This window comes from Bos grunniens, chromosome 16 (genome assembly GCF_055505025.1).
Source record: "Bos grunniens cultivar Pamir isolate PY7600 chromosome 16, Bosgru_T2T1.0, whole genome shotgun sequence".
Classification (NCBI taxonomy): Eukaryota; Metazoa; Chordata; class Mammalia; order Artiodactyla; family Bovidae; genus Bos; species Bos grunniens.
Genome location: NC_141180.1, coordinates 66,101,955 through 66,120,727, shown reverse-complemented (window position 1 = coordinate 66,120,727; position 18,773 = coordinate 66,101,955).

Sequence of the window (18,773 nt, the reverse complement as noted above, 5' to 3'; positions counted from 1 at the left end):
AGAATTTCGTAAAGGAAAATGTGTGTAAAGCCAATCTCCACTTCTCTGCTTTTTTTAAAGCTTATGCACATGGCTCAGTCAGTTGATTTATCCAATGCAAGCTTCTGTCCTTAAATCTGGAAGTGTGTATTCAAACGCCTACTAGATAGCTTATGCACTTGGCATTGATTTACTCCACAAGTCGACTTCTTCCTTGGAATTTTCTCTCTCTGACACTGGTAGTACCCTTCACCTAGTTGACCAGGTCCCAGACTTGGATAATGGAAGCACTGTTGACTTGTGTATTTCTCACATACTCAACAAGTCACTTAATACACCAGTACATCAGCATATAATCATAATTACCCGTCACAGTTCTAGCTAGTTCTCATCACATCCACTGCCATCCTTCTGTGAATCCAAGTCAAGATCCGGTTTTGCCTCCACTGCAGTGAGAGCTCCCTTATTGAATTCTCTCCTTCTATGTCATCCCCACAACCCCAACACCACCACCCCACTCCACACCTAATAATCTGCTATCCAAGTTAGATCATTTTATCCCCTGATTCAAATCTTTATGGCTTCTCTTCTCCCTGGGGATGTGGAAGCCACCAGTCATGGCCTTGAAGACCCCACATGACCCTGCCCAGCACTTCCCACCTCTATGACCGCAAATGCTACTGTTCTCACCCTGTCTCGACAACACCAGCCTCCCCCTCTGTTCCTTTGCTGTGGTCAGCAAGCTCATGGACTGGGGAGGAAACCTCTTCCTGCAGATGTTACAGCACTTGCAGTCTCCCCACATTCAGGCCTCTGCTGTCCATAGAAGAGGCCTTCCCTGATAATCCCTTCTATAATGGCACTCCTGTTACCTCCTTGTCCTTCATCCAAATGAATTTTCCCCTGTCTTTTGGCATGGAATTGTCACTGTCTGCTATCACACTGCTTTATTTATCTATTTGCTTATTGCTGCATCAATTTCTGCCCCTGCAATTAAAACAGAAACTCCAGCAGGACAAGGACATTGCCTTGTCTCCCGATAATTACTGAGATGTGGTGACAGGAGGTGTTATGGGTTGAATTGTGTTCTCTAAAAATTCATACGATGAAATTCTAACCCCTGCACGTCAGGATGTGATCTTGTTTGGAAGTAGGGTCATTGAGATGTAATTAGGATGAGGGCATTCTGGAGTACAGGGGGCTCCCATCCAGTGAGACTAGTGTCTTTATGCATGTGTGCGTGTTCAATCACTCAGTTATGTCTGACTCTTTGTGACCACATGGACTGTAGCCCACTAGGCTCCTCTGTCCACTGAATTTTCCAGGCAGGAATACTGGAGTGAGTTGCCATTCCCTACTCCAAGAAATCTTCCCAAGCTAGGGATCAAACCTGCATCTCATGTGTTCCCTGCATTGGCAGGTGGATTCTTCACCACTGAGCCACCTGGGGAGACCAATGTACTTCTAAAGAAGAGGAATTTGGACACAGATGCATATACAAGGGAGAATGCTATGTGCGGATGAAGGCAGAGATTAGAATGATGTTTCTACAAGCGTAGAAATGCCAAATACTGCTTGCAAATCATCAGAAGCTACAAAAGAGATATGGCACAGTTTCTTCCTTAGAGCCCTCAAAAGAAATTCTGTGGACACCTTGGAATTTCTAGCCACCAGACTTAAAATTTCTCCTGCCTAAGCAACTCTTTGTGCTACTTTAATGACAAGTGGAAGAAAATGTTAAACACACCTAATAAAATATAAGACATTCCAATCTGGGGTGTTCCAATGCCTAAAATTTTTCAGAGTAAACTCATAAATCATTTTGTTTGTGTCCTTTAAAACAGGTTGTGCTTACCCTCAGGAATATTATGCAGGAGGAGCACTGTTCCCTCCACATTGAAAAATATAGTTTTAATAGGAATAGTGGGAAATATTTTTGCCTTCAGGCAGGAGGAAGATTACATATTGGTGCTTTTATAGAGCAGTAGGATATTCTCAAATATATATCTTCAATTCCCTACAGTCAAAGGGAGAGATAAATAAGACCAATACATTGTTTGAATGCCAGGAGCAATGTAAGACAATTGCTCTTTATTACAAATTTTGTATAATATAAAAAAGGAAATTATCATTTCAAGCATAAAAGAAACTCATAACCATTTTGGAAAGTCCACATTTAATATACTAATTTGTAAGGTACAGTAATATAATTTCATTGTTCATAAACAATGTGATAATAATTGGATAAGCCTAATATATAATGGCTTTATATCTGTATATGATATATCTTTTAATGCATCTTTTAAGTGTATACAATTTCTTTAAAAATATGTCTGCATTTACATTTGGCAATTATTTGAATTTTCCACAATGTGGATAAAATTTATTTTAATATCAGTTCAGTTCAGTCGCTCAGTCGTGTCCACCTCTTTGCGACCCCATGAATCGCACCACGCCAGGCCTCCCTGTCCATCACCAACTCCCAGAGTTCACTCAGACTCACGTCCATCGAGTCGGTGATGCCATCCAGCCATCTCATCCTCTGCTGTCCCCTTTTCCTCCTGCCCCCAATCCCTCCCAGCATCAGAGTCTTTTCCAATGAGCCAACTCTTTGCATCAGGTGGCCAAAGTACTGGAGTTTCAGCTTTAGCATCATTCCTTCCAAAGAACACCTAGGGCTGATCTCCTTCAGAATTGACTGGTTGGATCTCCTTGCAGTCCAAGGGACTCTCAAGAGTCTTCTCCAACACCACAGTTCAAAAGCATCAATTCTTCGGCGCTCAGCCTTCTTCACAGACCAACTCTCACATCCATACATGACCACTGGAAAAACCATAGCCTTGACTAGACGGATCTTTGTTGGCAAAGCAATGTCTCTGCTTTTCAATATGCTATCTAGGTTTGTCATAACTTTCCTTCCAAGGAGTAAGCGTCTTTTAATTTCATGGCTGCAGTCACCATCTGCAGTGATTTTGGAGCCCCAAAAAATAAAGTCTGACACTGTTTCCACTGTTTCCCCATCTATTTGCCATGAAGTGATGGGACCAGATGCCATGATCTTTGTTTTCTGAATGTTGAGTTTTAGGCCAACTTTTTCACTGTCCTCTTTCACCTTCATCAAGAGGATTTTTAGTTCCTCTTCACTTTCTGCCATAAGGATGGTGTACTAAAATAATTGAAAACATATGTGAATTATTTTATATGTGACCTGGATTTGCATAATTATTAGATAAAAAGCATAAGGCAAATGAAAACTGAGTAAATACCCAACTCTGCATTCAGTTCAGTTCAGTTGCTCAGTCGTGTCTGACTCTGCAACCCCATGAACTGCAGCACACCAGGGCTCCCTGTCCATCACCAACTCCCAGATAACCCAACTCTGAAGGTTAATATTTTTAAATCATTATTCTTGCATAAAATAGAGATATTTCATGACTTAGGGCTTAATTAAATTATTTCTTTCAGAGCAGTAAGAAACAAGGAAAAAATCACCCTTTTAAAGACAGTACCATATCACTGTAAACAACTATTTCAGTACATCACTAAAACATAAATGAAAAAAATGAAAAGAATTTAGATAAGGATAAAATACTAACTAAGGAGCATAGTACATTATGGTGTACCAATAAGTTACGACTGCTCCCTCATTCTGAAATATATGAGATCATATATTTTGAATTGAGAATAATTTATATATTGTCAAGTAATAGAGGCTGTAGTTTAGAATCTTCCACTATCTGAATATTATTTTCATCCATTTTTCATGTTCTATTCTTATTTTTTTAAACTTTGTATTTTATATTGGAGTATAACTGAGTAATAATGCTGTGATGGTTTCAGGTGAATAGTGAAGGGACTCAGTCATATGGATACATATATTTCCCAAACTTCCCTCCCATCCTGGCTGCCACATAACATTGAGCAGAGTTCCCTGAGCTATATAGTAGATCCTTGTTGGTTACCTCATTTTGTTAGTTTGAGTTGAATACTTACTGATGACTTTTTCAATATTAATAGTGATTCTATCATACGTTGTTTCTACCGAATGAAAGTGAAAGTCGCTCAGTAGTGTCCGACTCTTTGCAACCTCATGGACTATACAGTCCATGGAATTCTCTAGGCCAGAATACTGGAGTGGGTAGCCTTTCCCTTCTCCAGGAGATCTTCCCAAGCCAGGGATGGAACCCAGGTCTCCCGCATTGCAGATGGATTCTTTACCAGCTGAGCCAAAAGGGAAGCCCAATTTCTACTGAACATTAGCATAATCAAACATATTAGATATTCTTCAAAATTTAATCAAACTCAAATTTTTATTAAAGTCAAATTAAACATATCAATGAAACACTGAAGCAAAATCACAAAGCAAAGATTTTCTTATGGATGTATATTAAACATATATTTAAATAACAGCAGGTTTTCTTAGAGATGAAACTTTCAGGAAATGATTAAATTTTAATTTTTTATTTTCTGCCTTATTTATTTGTTATAGTCCTAGAGAAAAGCTCTCAAAATAAGACACACACAGACACACACATACACTCATACCTACATCCAGAACAGAGTACTCTGTATACTTTATTTTCATTTAATGTTTCTTATAAGAATGAAAAAAAAAATGATTGAAGGACTACATTTGAAAATTTAATGATTGGTAAATCACAGGATTTTTTCCTCATTTATTTCAATGCAAATACATATTTTTAAAAATTTTACCTTCTATTGGAGCATCCTTGATTAACAACATTGTGCTAGAGTTAGGTGTACAGCAAAGCGATTCAGTTATACATGTATCTATTCTTTTCCAAACCTTTTACCATTTAGGTTACTACAGAATACTGAGCAGAGTTCCTTGTGCTGTACAGTGGGTCTTCGTTGGTCTTCCATTTTTAATATGGCAGCATGTACTTATGTGTCCCAAACTCACAATCTATCCTTTACTCTCACCCTTCACCCACTCCTACCTCCCCCTGGTAAGCATGTGTTCCCTCTCTAAGCCTGTGAGTCTGTTTTATAAATAAGTTCACTAGTATCATACTTTTGTTTTATATTCTGCATGTGTGTGATATCACATGATATATGTCTTTGTCTATCTAACATACTTTACTGATAGTCTCCAGATCCATTCATGTTGCATACATTTCTATCTGACATCTTGATTTGTGACAGTTATTTATTGATGAGATTTACACATAGGTAAAATCAAAATTGGAGTAGGAAATGGCAACCCACTCCAATATTCTCTCCTGGAAAATTCCATAAAGCCTAGTGGGCCACAGTCCATGGAGTCACAAAGACTGGGACATGACTGAATGACTGAGCATAACACAATAGAATCAAAATAGAAGATGTGATTATTTTATATACATATTTCAAACTATAAACCCCAACTAAAATATCATTACATTTTTGTATTATTTAAACTATGTATTTGAGTTTTTAATGCATAGTTAAAAGTGTATTTATGTGATAAAAATAGATTTTTTGAATAATGAATTTATGTCTGCTTATTAATTTGATAGGCTTCATTGTGGCTCAGCTGGTAAATAATCTGCCTGTAAAGCAGGAGACCTGGGTTCAAGCCCTGGACTGGGAAGATCCCCTGGAGGAGGGAAAGGCCTCCCACTCTAGGTGGCCTCCCACTTCTGGCCTGGAGAATTCCATGGACTGTATAGTCCATGGGGTCTCAAAGGGTCAGACACAAATGAGTGACTTTCACTTTTCACTTTCATTAATTTGATAATATTGGCTAAATTAGTTATATTTTTAATCTCTTTTTACCTGCAAAATTAAATTGAAAATTATAGGAAGAATAGTGTAATAGTAATTATCAGCAGTAGTTATATTAATATTAGCTTATATTACCCATAATATTTTTATGTAATACAAATAAAATAGTATCTATGAGTGCATTTTCTAAATGGAAAAGCATTTTAGAAATATGAAACATAAGAATCAGTATGAATTGACATAGAATCAAAATGGTCAGATACAATTTTGGTCATTAATCATCACAACTCAGCAGACACTGGGTATACTCGTGTACTTTCTGGGCATCACAGCATATTTAGGATGTGGTGCTCCCAATACTTAAATGCTCCTGTAATACATGAAAGAAAGTGTTAGTCATTCAGTCGTGTCCAACTCTTTGCAATCCCATAGACTGTAAACTGCCAGGCTCCTCTGTCCATGGGATTCCCCAGGTGGGAATAGTGGAGTGAGTTGTGATTTCCTTCTCCAGGGGATCTTCCCAACCCAGGGATCAAACTCAGGTCTCCCACACTGGAATACATATGCAGGATTATTGTTTTGTAAAGATAATTCCCACTTTTGCAATATTTGTCATATGCTTTATATTTACAGGGAACATGTAGAGTATTAAAACTTTTTCACAAGTAATATCATTTTTCATCTGCATAGAATATTTCCAAGGCAGGTAGGGAAAAAGCATGATGTGTTAATAAAGGGCAGCTTATAGCAAATTGCTACCATATATTTCCAAAGGCTAATCTATCTGTAAAACTAATCCATGTGAAAGAGGCCAAAGAACTTGGAAAGTCTCCAGGCTGGCAAGAATTCTTCCTTTCGTATAGCATATGAGGGAAAACATTTTGCTATAGTTGGTTTGATGAGTCCATATCTGTGTAAGTAAGATGTTACCAGATGCTAACATTATGGTAGATAAAGGGAAGTGATTTTTCCATGTTTTTTCCATGTGAGTGAAAGTGAAAGTCACTTAGTTGGGTCCAACTTTTTGGGACCCCATGGACTGTAGCCCACCAGGCTCCTCTGTCCATGGAATTCTCCAGGCAAGGGTACTGGAGTCGGTTGCCATTCCCTTCTCCATGGGACCTTCCCTATCCAGGGATCAACCCCAGGACTCCTGCATTGCAGGCATATTCTTTACCATCTGAACCACTAGGGAAGCCCTAATCTGGATACACTGGTTACTAAACTCTCAATTTCATATGAGAGTCTTCCTAAAGAATTTTTAGAGCATCAGTGAAATATCTTTAACACTATCTATCTATCCATCCATCCATCAATTTTTTATTTACCGTCTATCTCTATCCAGCCATTTGCCTCAAATATCTATTTTCTGAACAAGCTGCTGATTATTCACTTCTTACATACATTTACATTATACCATCCATCATTGTAAATGATGATTTCTTAAATTCTGGATATTTGCTAAGTTTAAAGGGTACTGAGAAAATCAAATTTGGGGACCTGAAATCTCAGGGATATTCCCTATGTCATTTTTATACATTCAAATCTTGCCAAGCTGCATATCCTGACCATACTGCTACCCTGCAGGTCTGTGACAGATTCATCCTATTTAAAATTGCAGAGCTACTACCTAAACCACAGGCCCTATGCCTTTTCTTCTGCATCCCATTGACTTTCATAAATTTTACTGTATTTATCTGCTGTTTTACCCACACCGACGTTTCTGTTAACCTGTATTTGTGGCACATAACTACATATTGAAATGTTGCTTGCTGAACTTGAAATATACGAGAGTGATACTAGAGATGCAAAGTGCCTTCAAATAAATGCATACTTTCTGCACATTTCTTATTTTTATAAATGGTGTTTCATGTTTAGTATAGGGAACATGTGTATTCCCTACCTAACTCTTTTCCTAACTCTCGTGTAGTTTGTTTTATAAGCATTTTACTATCCCTCCCTGGTGGCTCAGCAGTGAAGAATCCACCTGTAGTGCAGGAGTTGAAAATGATGCAGGTTTGATCCCTGGGTCAGGAAGACCCCCTGGAGGAGGAAATGGCAATCCACTTCAGTATACTTGCCTGGGAAATCCCATGGAGAGAGGAGCCTGGCGGGCTACAGTCCATCCGGTCACGAAGAGTTGGACATGACTGAGCACACACACACACTATCCCTCCTGGTATCATTCAAATTTAAAGATATGAATGAGGCTGGTCACTTTCCTCTTTTAAAAGCCTTCCTTAAAATAACAAACACACTAAACACAATAATATTACTACTCCTGTATCTACAATTCCTGGTATTCTCAAACAGTTAATTTGCCAATGCTAATTTGATATATTTCCACATCTTATATGTATATTTGCTCGTTGCTCAGCCCTGTTTGACTCTTTGGTGTACTCATGGGTGTAAACAGAGACATATCCTCATTTATCATAACATTCATAATCAGGGGGAGGTAAAATAGATATTAAGCAACTAAACAAACAGAAAAATATATAAATTGAGTGGATAAGTGGTTAAAGGTAAGCAGATTTCTCCAAGTAACAGAGTAACAGAAGTAACAGAAGCAAAGAGTAACAGAAGGTGAAGTTATTACTTTACAATGTATAATTAGGGAAGGACTCTTCCAGAATGTTATTTTAGTTCAGACATATAAAATGAGAGAAGCCAGTCAGCAAAGAAATTAAGGGAAAAACAGGGGGGAAAGACAGAACAAAAAGTGCAAAGATTTTGAATTAGGAAAAACATTTTTTCCAAAGTAGAAGTAATTGGAGTGGTAAGAGGAAGTACTAGAGAATTAATTAGTTAAGAGCTCACATTTGCAAAGCTTCATAAATAATGTTATAAGACTTGATTTTATGACAGATTTCATGAAAAATTCAAAATCACTGGCATTGTGACTATCTGATTTACGTGTTTTAAGTCATTCTGTTCCTATATGTAGTATGAAATATAGGAGGACCAGAATGACGGGAGAAAGTTACTAATCATAGTGGTCATTTAAAAACTACCAGATGGTTAGCTTGTTTTTTAAATTTAACTAGTTAAATCGTGATGTACTGGACATCCAGGCACATAGACTTTTGTGAGAATAACTTGATATTTCTTCAGGGTAGATTCATACATTCTTGGATTAATGAGTCTGTTCTTTTTGAACTTAAAACATCGCCCATTTCTTTTTTGTTGTTATATAATACCATAAATATTGTATTAATAATAAAATATTAAGAAAATTATAAAAAATTTTTAAACTTTTTTGTTCATTTATTATGTTTGTTTTACATAGTGCTTATATCTCTTGTAGAAAAACCTCTGCTCTAAACAGAGAATAAAATCATTTTAAAAAATAAATTTTAAAGTTCAAACATATTGCAATCATTCAATCTCCTTTTTTATAATTTTAAATGTAGTATCTGTCCTAGCTTATCAATTTTGTCATTGAGAAAATAAAGTTAATGAGCTTAATTAAATAGTAAGTCATGAACACAGTCATAAGTTAGGATATTCAGGCAACAGAGTTTCTCTTAAGCAAGTAATCAGATGACTCTTCTGATATATGCAAAGTATAATCAAAGAAACAAAACTTGCCTTTAATCTTCTTTACTGTATAAACAACAGTAGGAAATTAGCATACTGGGAATTCAGACATCACTAACATAATCCTCAAATCACTATAAACATTTGACAGAGAGTTAGAATTTTATTCTAATTACTTTTTCAATGAGCTACATTATTAGAAAAAATGTCTATTAATATTTCACCTTGAAGATCACAACAGAAGTTGTATTCACATAACACTTTCCCATAAGTGTCTGTATTTACACAGCATCCATTATTTTCTTTCCGAATAAGCAGATTTACTGCCACTGGCATGCTCCAGCTGTAAATAAATTTCAGTAGGGTGTATAGAAACAGGAAATAATATTCCTGGAACTTGGCCATTGTTTGATTTGGTCCCTTGTTAGAAGTAGCATTAATTTGAAAGAATAGATTGATTGCTGACTTGTGGAAAATATTGTAGAGAAAGAAGTGGGCAGTAATGCAGCATCAAATTCTGCTGAATAGTCATGGAAAATGAAAATGTGTATGCAAATGTGTAAAATTAATTACAACAATTTTGACCAATTCCTATACTGTTTTCAAATTATGTAAACTTAATTACATATGCTGTAAAATGATCCATGTTTTTACTCTAAGAAAGTATTTGAATATATGCATAATTTAAATTCTCCCTCAATTTCTCTCATTGTAATATTTTGTACGAAAGGGAGTAGCTACTACATTGTATATATGCCAGTAAATAACATGTTCTCAGAAAAGAAACTGAGGCTTTTAGCGGACTTTCTAAAAATATGAATTTCATTGTTTTATCATTTTAAAATTGGAACATTTGTAAAAATAATGTTTTTTTAAAGGTAATTTATTTCCCATAAACTTCAGTCTACCCATTTGATTAAAATATATGGTGGTAGGCAAAATAATGGACTCATAAACTTGTCCACATCCTGATCTTTGGAACATGTGAAATTGTTACATGTCAAAAGAAATTAACACAGTAGACAGTATTAGGTATTTAATCATTGGTGTAGTTGTTTGGTTGATAAGTCATGTCTGACTCTTTGTGACCCCATGAACTGTAGCTAGCCATGCTTCCCTGTTCATGGGATTTCCCAGGCAAGAATACTGGAGTGGGCTGCCATTTCCTTCCCCAGGAGATCTTTCTGATGCCGTGTCTTCCGTGTCTTCTGCTTGGCAGTTGGATTCTTTACCACTGAGCCACATGGGAAGCCCCAGTGTAAACACAGGGATCCTTAAATGTGGAAGACAGAGCAGAAGCGCATCAGAGTGATACAGGGTGATGTGATGGAGAGCCCACAAGCCTTCACCAAAAACAACAACAACAACTCACAATCGCTGCTTTTGGAAGTGGAAAGTGGCTAGGAACAAAGAAAACCAGCACCTGGAAAAGGCAAGGAAATGGATCCCAGGAAGGAATGCAGCGCTGCCAGCAGCTTGACTTTAGCCAAGTGAGATTCATTTCAGACTTTTGATCTCAAGAACCGAAAGATAATAAATTTGTATTATCTTCAGCCATCAAATTTGGGGCAATTTGTTACAGCAGCAATGGGAAACTGATACACACATGAAAATATTTAGCAAATAATTTTAAGGGGAGATAGATTCCACATTTCTTTTACATTGATAAAATATGAAAACATAGCATCACAGTATTACAGATATCCTACAAAGTACAAACTCTTGGGGGAGGGGAAATGGATAATCCCCCCAAATCATGAATTCAACCCCTATTTATTACTCATTTTTATGACCAAAACTAGTAGGACACTTTAATTCCATAGCATCTTACTTGTTAAGTATTTTTCAAAGACCAGAGAATAACTTCTTAGATTGTATGCACATTAAAGGAAAAAACTCATGATTTTGTAATAAAAACACATTAGCCGTTTTAAAATTAAACTCCACAAATACTAAGTTATTTAAGATCTCTCAAACAGGTAAAATGTAGCCAATTTTTAGCACATTTGTAAAACTAGTTTTCCTATAAATAAACATTGTCCCTTCTTGGAGAAGTTCTTTTTTCACTCCCCCTCCTCATTAGCTATCTATTTTACATATGGTAAAGTATATGTGTAAGTATATGTAAAATGCTCTTCCAACAACACAAGAGAAGTGCCGGGGACCAGCCCCGGCTGATCCAGGGTACTCGAAGGAGAGACGGCGTCGGCGAGGGTCAGGATACGATAGTTTCAATTAGATATTAATTAGAGATATAAAGAGTAATAGAATAAGGATAGCTCAGTAGGAAAATTCAGTGGAGAAAAGAGGCTGAGTAGCTTGGTTTACGTGGGGGACCAATAAAACTTCAAGACAAGAAGCTTGCACCACTTACGTAGGCCGCAGGCGTCCTTCCGTTCTCCCGAAGGAGAGGAGACACTGAGGCCTCCCCGGTCGGATCTTAGAAGCCCAGGCAAAATTAGTAAGCTTGGTGGGTTCCGCGCTCCAGATGGAGACTCAGCCGGAGGGAGAGAGAGACATGGGGAGACCAGTATTTTGAGAAACTGATCCCAATTCTTTATTTTCCAGAGTCTGTTTTTATACACTGAGATGTTATACAAAAGTCACGTGGGGACAGCAGTCCTGACTTTTATTAAAGTCAGGTGCTTCACACAAATGTATACAGAGGTCTTAGGGGTGTTACATCATCTTCTGGCCAGGGGGGCCTGCTGACAATTTACGACCCTCTCCTTGTGACAGCGGTCAGTCAATCAGGACACTTATTTCTCCAGGGCTGATTATTCTCAAAACAGACGCCACCCAAGTAAAGTTACATTCCTACAGGGTGAGGGTGTAGTGGGTTTTAGCTAAGGAAAGAATTTACTTAGCCTAAGGTCTAACGTGATTAATATCAAAGGTTAATACTTATTTCTTCTATATATTCATTAATGTGTGTAAGGGCAGGGGATGTGGAGACTTAGCAACAAACATTGGCTCAACAAATGAAAAACCCTTCACCAACACAATTTCTAATTAGCCCATTATATTTATACTAATAGTTTTCTAACTTCTCTAAAGAACCTGTTTTTAGAGGGTTTAAAGCATCTTGTGCCTCTCACGGTTGGGAGGCTGTGAGCAATCACATGTGGCCGGACGAGCCTGTCAGGCAGGCTAGAGAACCTTCAGAGGAGTTTGTAGGTTAAAACACTCTTATCACGCCCAGGAATTATTATTAACTGGAGCTCTAGGTTAACTCCTTCTCCGAAAGAGGTGGTGGGGGACAGCCCCCCGTAAAGTCAGAGGTGTAGGTAAGCACAAAGTAGTAAAGTAGGCAGGCTCTGGTTATGGGGGTAGATGCTCGAGGAGTTCCAGGGGGACTCCTGAGGCTCGATCCCGCCTTTGCGTATGTCGAGCCTCCTTCCTCATGACCTTTGTCACGGGTGGAGTACCTCACTCTGGCCCCCAACATCTCCCCCTTTTTTATTTCTTAAAACAACCAGATGCAGCTCAGTCGCGAGCTTCCGAATGCTCTGCCGGAGAATCCTGACAATACAAGGAAGAATGATTATGAGAAGTAGGATTACAGACTAGGGATATTAGACAGAATATTTTTTCCAGAAAAAAGTTAGAGAAGGTGTGAAAAAAGTCATTAGCTGCTCCAGTGGTGGTAAAATCCAGTTGAGAGTGTTCCAAGGTCTGTATTTGATTATGAAGTTTCCCTAAGTCCAGGCCAATATCAGAACTGTTCCAAACACCTGAGATATGATTTTTAATCTTTTCCCATTCATAATCTGTCTCGTTTACTTTCAAAGATGTCACGCATATCCACCTGTAATCAGCGTGGCATGTCAAAGCCATCTTCACCTTTAAAGCCTGTAACTCAATCCCAATATGCATAATTGCTTCTTCTAAGGCGTCTACTCTCATCTCTAATTTCCTATCTATAGCTTCCTGAGTTGCTAGAGTTAAAAAGACAATTTTAAACATGGTATCAACATATTGGGCAGTATGCACTTGTTGAGTCAATGATACTGCTGCCGCAGTAACAGAAGTAATTGTTGCTATCAAAGCTGATATTCCTAGGATAAGCAAGACCACAAACCGTCGCGATCGCATTAAATCCTGCAGTTGTTGTAACACAGTAAGACCATAGCTATCATATAGGCACCATAAGATAGGATGGGCATTGTAACACCACAAAGGAGCAAACATTACATTGAGGGTTTAAACAAGATGAAGGCATACATTGTTCACAAGTCACTACGTTAGGTCCACCTGAATAATTCATGCCTACATTAAGTTTGTTGGAGTCATTAGTAAAAAGGAAAACATAAGGCAAGGGTGGACAAGCTAAAACAGAATAAGTAGAATTATTTTCTGGTTGGAGTTCACGCTGCAGCTGCCCTGTCAGTCTTGCCGGGATCTCGATGTTTATCTTGTCTCCCCTGCCGCCGGGCTCCTCTTTTGTGATCGAAGCAATGGGGGAACTGGATGTCTGGGGGTCTGCAACATGGAGAATCAACCTGTCCTGGATCTAAATTGGAGAATTTGCATCCTGTGGAAAAATACAAGCACATCCTCGACCGCTAGTTAATAATGGGTCAGGACCCTTTCATTGTCCTGAGAGGAGGTCCTTCCATTTAACTAATGGTTTTGCATTTGTTGTTCTGGGCACCAATGGCGAAGCATTGCAGTAGTTCCGGCGGAATCGGCATTTAAAATATTTATTACAAAAAGAGCAAGTTGCAAGATTTGATGGGGAGAGCTATACTTAAACTCCCCTTCTTTTAATTTTTGAATTTGAAGCTTTAATGTTTGATGTGCTCTTTCCACAATGGCTTGTCCCCGGGGATTGTAAGGGATGCCTGTATTGTGTTTAATTTGAAACTGTAAACAAAATTCCTGAAAAGACTTAGAAGTGTAAGCAGGAGCATTGTCAGTTTTCAGAGCTTTTGGTAGGCCCAAATATGAAAAACAAGTAAAGAGATGTTGTATAACATCTTTAACTGCCTCTCCAGTACGAGCAGTTGCAATAATAACATGAGAAAAGGTATCTACAGTTACATGAACAAAGGAAAGTTTTCCAAATGAAGAGACATGAGTTACATCCATTTGCCAGAGCACGTTAGGTTTGAGACCGCGAGGGTTAACTCCCGTAGGTAGACTATATTATAAACAGTGGGGCAGTGTAAGCAAGAGCGCACAATCTCTCGAGTAGTCTCTCTGGGAATTTGGAATTGATATCTTAAAGCAGTAGCATTTTGATGATGAAGTAAGTGAGAGGCTCTGGCCTCCTCAATCACAGTAGCCACTGTATTTCTGGTTAACAAGTCAGCCAAGTCATTAAAGGCATTTAAAGGGCCGGGCAATCCGGAATGAGCCTGAATGTGTCCAGTGAAAAATATTTTATTTCTTTTCCAAATTTGTTGCTGTAATTTAGTTAACAAATGAAATATGGTAGTTTTATTTTCAGACAAAAACCACAGTTTCAATGTGTGGAAACAACCTGACAATATACTGAGAATCAGAATAAAGGTTAAATTCTTCATCTGCAAACATAGCAAAAGCCTCTATGCTGTTTGAAGTTTTCCATGTTTCTAAAACCTTTTGGTGATTTTTAGTAACTATGGAGGCTTTACCGTCTGGTGACCCATCAGTAAAAACTATTTGAGCATTTGGAATAGGAGATTGTTTACATCTGACAGGGAAAATAACTGGATGTCTGGATATAAAATTCAGCAAAACATGCGAAGGTAAATGATGCAGAATTTGACCACAATAATTTCCTATGGCAATCTGCCAGTCTTCATCAAACATTAGAAGAGCATCAAGTTGTTCCTTATTATATGGAATTACAATTTCTGATGGCTCTTTACCAAATAATTTAATGCTCTGCTTTTTTCCTTTAGTATCAAAGTAGCTATCAATCCCGGATAAGAAGCTATTACTTTTTTAGTTTGAGCGGGAAGATGGACCCATTCTAGGGGGCCGTTTTGCCATAAAACCAATTTTTTGTCTGGCTACCCCAATTACACCTATGGGGGTTTTATGATAAAAGAATTGTCAAGCAGTTGTCAATTTAATTTTTAAAATTTTTAAAATTTACATTTTAACAACGTAAATTTAGGGATATGTTAATTTAGGTCTAATGTTTAGTTTAGGTCTCTGTATAAATTTAAACAATAAATGTATAACCTCCTTATCTCATATTGGTATACAGATATATCTAAATGCAAAATGTATTTATATATGTATTTATACACGGCAACAAATATAAACTTATTGATATAATATACTTGAATTAATCTTTATAATTAATATGTTAATTAATATATATTACAGCAATACAACACGTACACAGCTAATACCAGCCAACACAAACCAATGTACTGTAATAGCACATGTCACACATATATAATTATACAGTATACAGAACATATATCATCACAGCACATCAAACCATACCAATTAATATCAGCCACACACATTATATTACTGCAATATATATTTGATTATACGGTGTATGTATAATATGCATATATACTATACATATTAATTATATACAAATTAATTAAGTATAGATCTATAAATAGAATTAGGTATACCTCTATTATATTTTATTTATACCCATACCTAATTAGGCGAACTGCAATTAGGCAAATATATTTATATTATGTATTTATAATAATATATATAGTATTATTAATTGTACCGCCTATTGATAACTAAGAAATTGAGAAAACCCTTCTCTGAGTACCTCCTATTTGAGACAGCATGTCCCTCCCCCATAGGGTAAAGGGGAGCGTAGGAACTACGTAGGGTTGGAAAGTTCCACAGGTATCTTCAAACTGCCAATCTAATATTTTTGAACTTTTAACTACTGTGGGGGCTTGAGGGCAAATGAAACAAAATTTGACCCCTGAAATCTATCAGGGCAACTTGCCAATCATCACTATTTTGTAAAAGACTTGCAGTTGATCCTTATTGAATGGAATTACTATATTTGCTACTTCTTTTCTAAAAAGTTCCACACTTCCTTTTTCCTCCTTTTATAATTAATTGTGCCACCAAGCTGGGATAAGATAAAACTATTTTTCTTGGGGTCACTGGTAGATGGAACCAATGGGCCTTTTTGTCACAAGCACCCTGTAGGTGTATGTTTTGTGGGAAGAATAATTTAATCTCATCTTTTGGTAATATTAATCTTAATTAACTGATCATTTAAAGTCTCATCTACTTTAACAAGAGCTAACTCTGTCTCATTAGTCAACTTTCTCTTAGAACTGGAATTAGGATCAATTTTTAAGCAATCAAACAAAGGCTTTAAATCTGCAGTAGTCAGTTTTAAATGAGGGCGTATCCAATTAATGTCCCCTAATAATTTTTGGAAATCATTTAAAGTTAGTAAACAATCTCTCCACAGCTTCAAAGGGGCATTATCAGTTTTTAAAACTTTTGGCACACCTAAATATGAGAAGCAAGTAAAGAGGTGTTGCACAACATGTTTATAAGCTTCTCCAGTTATTGTTTTGTAACCTAAATTTGGTCTATAGCTTTTTAGATGACAAGCAACCATCTAATCTTTGCTTGAATACTTCCAGCAACAGGGAACTCACTACTCTTCAAGGTTTTAAACTCTCCCTCACCTTTTTTTTTTTTTTTTCTACAGCATTCTCAGCCCGCATAACACTTTCTCTAATCCCACCAACTCATTTTCAGTATTATACGTGGGCCAGGAACTAGGCCAGTCTTTTCCAGCAATGTTAAGAGACGTCTGTTCTTGTGTCTAATAGCCCTGACATTTTATTTTCTTGAATTAAAAGATCTTTTAAAGGCCTTGGAGCTGTAATTTCCTGCACCCAAAAGGCTAGATCACTAAATCCAAATGTTCTGTGGCTCTTAGCTTGAGAAGTCAAGGTTTTTCTTGTCTGATAATAAGGTAAAAAGCAAAAGCTGTGTTATTCTTTGACCTTTATTAATTTGCACAGTTTTAGTAGGCGGTGAGGTCAAAACTTTAATTTCTCAATATAATCAGAATCTACTACACCATGCACCACCGAAATTTTCTTTTTCTTTTTATTTATTTATTTATTCTTTTTCTTTCTTTCTTTTCTTTTTTTTTTTTTAAGAAAGCGAGCTACGCCCTAGCACAAGTCCTACAATGCCCTCAGGTAGGGGGCCAGCCACTCCCGTTGGAATTGGAGTAACCTCGTCAAGGGTTAATATTGTTGCTAAATCCCCTTACCGTTTGGCTTTTCTCTTAGCCTGGGTGAGACCCCCCTGAGGGGGTTTTCTCCAAGGAGCACGCTCTGCATATTGTGCATGCAGTCTGTTTTAAAAGCTCCACTGTTTAAAAAACTTTTTATCTTTTTCAGGCTTAGGCAACACTTTGAGAGGCTTTGGGGGCAAAGTGGGGAACTCTTGGGCCCTGGAAGGCGCAAACGGAGGCGGCGGCTATCGCCCCAAATCAGAAAGTGGTGGATAAGTTTTTTTTAAAAGTTTGCACAGAGGGGGAGGTAGCTCGCCAGGGCGTCTGGCCACAGTGTCCTGTAAGTCCTCTCCTCTCCTCTGCTGATTTTTTCTTACTTCTTCTCTTTAAATCTTTCTCAAGTTTTCTTTCCCTCACTCTCTTTTTTCCTTCCTCTTCTCTTCTCTTTTACTTTCTATCATTTCCTTCTTGTTTCCCTCTTTCATTCTCCCTTCTTCCTTCTTACTACCTTCTCTTTCATTTCTTTTCCTTTACCCTCTTTCTCTCTAACTTTTTCTTTCCTCCTCCTTCTCTTTCTCTCTGTATCTCTTTTTCTAACTTCCTTTTTTCCTTTTTCTATCTTGCTGCATTCCCTGATTCCTTCCTCCTCCGTTCCTCTCTCCTTTTCACTCTTTAGTTCTTTTTCTATCTTTAGATCTTTCTGTATTTTCTTTCCTTTTTTCTTTTTCACTTTTTTTCTTTTTTCTTTTTATTTTTCTCTCTTTTTTTGCTTGGGTGAGGCCCCCCCAGAGGGGGTTTTCTGCAAGGAGCAGGCTCTGTATATTGTGTATTTTTAAAGGCTCCTTTGTTTAAGAGAAATCTTTTTTATCTTTTTCAGCTTTAGGCAATGCTCTGGGAGGCTTTGGATGTAAACTGGGGAATTTTTAGGCCCTGGGAGGTGCAAGCGGAGGTGGAGTAGTCGCCTTAAATCAGAAATTGTTGGATAAATTTTTAAAGGTTTGTGTAGAGGGAGAGGGGGCTCGCCAGGGCGCCCGGCCGCAGCGTCCTGTAAGCCCTCTCACTCCTCGGGAGGTAGAGCACAGTGTCCCTCCTCTTCCTCGTCAATGGCAGAAAATATGATCTGCGCAGAAGGTGGAGACCCACTACCATCCACCGCTATAGTCTCTCCCATAGGTCACCCCACAGCCTCATGACGAGGATCCAGAACATTTTTAATCATATTTATAGGATAAGTGTTTAGTTGTTTTTTTTCACCTTCACCCAAGTATCTAAATTAACAGTAGCTTCTTTAACAGTTTCAGATTACTTGTATAAAGAGTTGCCATTCTTAGTTTCAGTG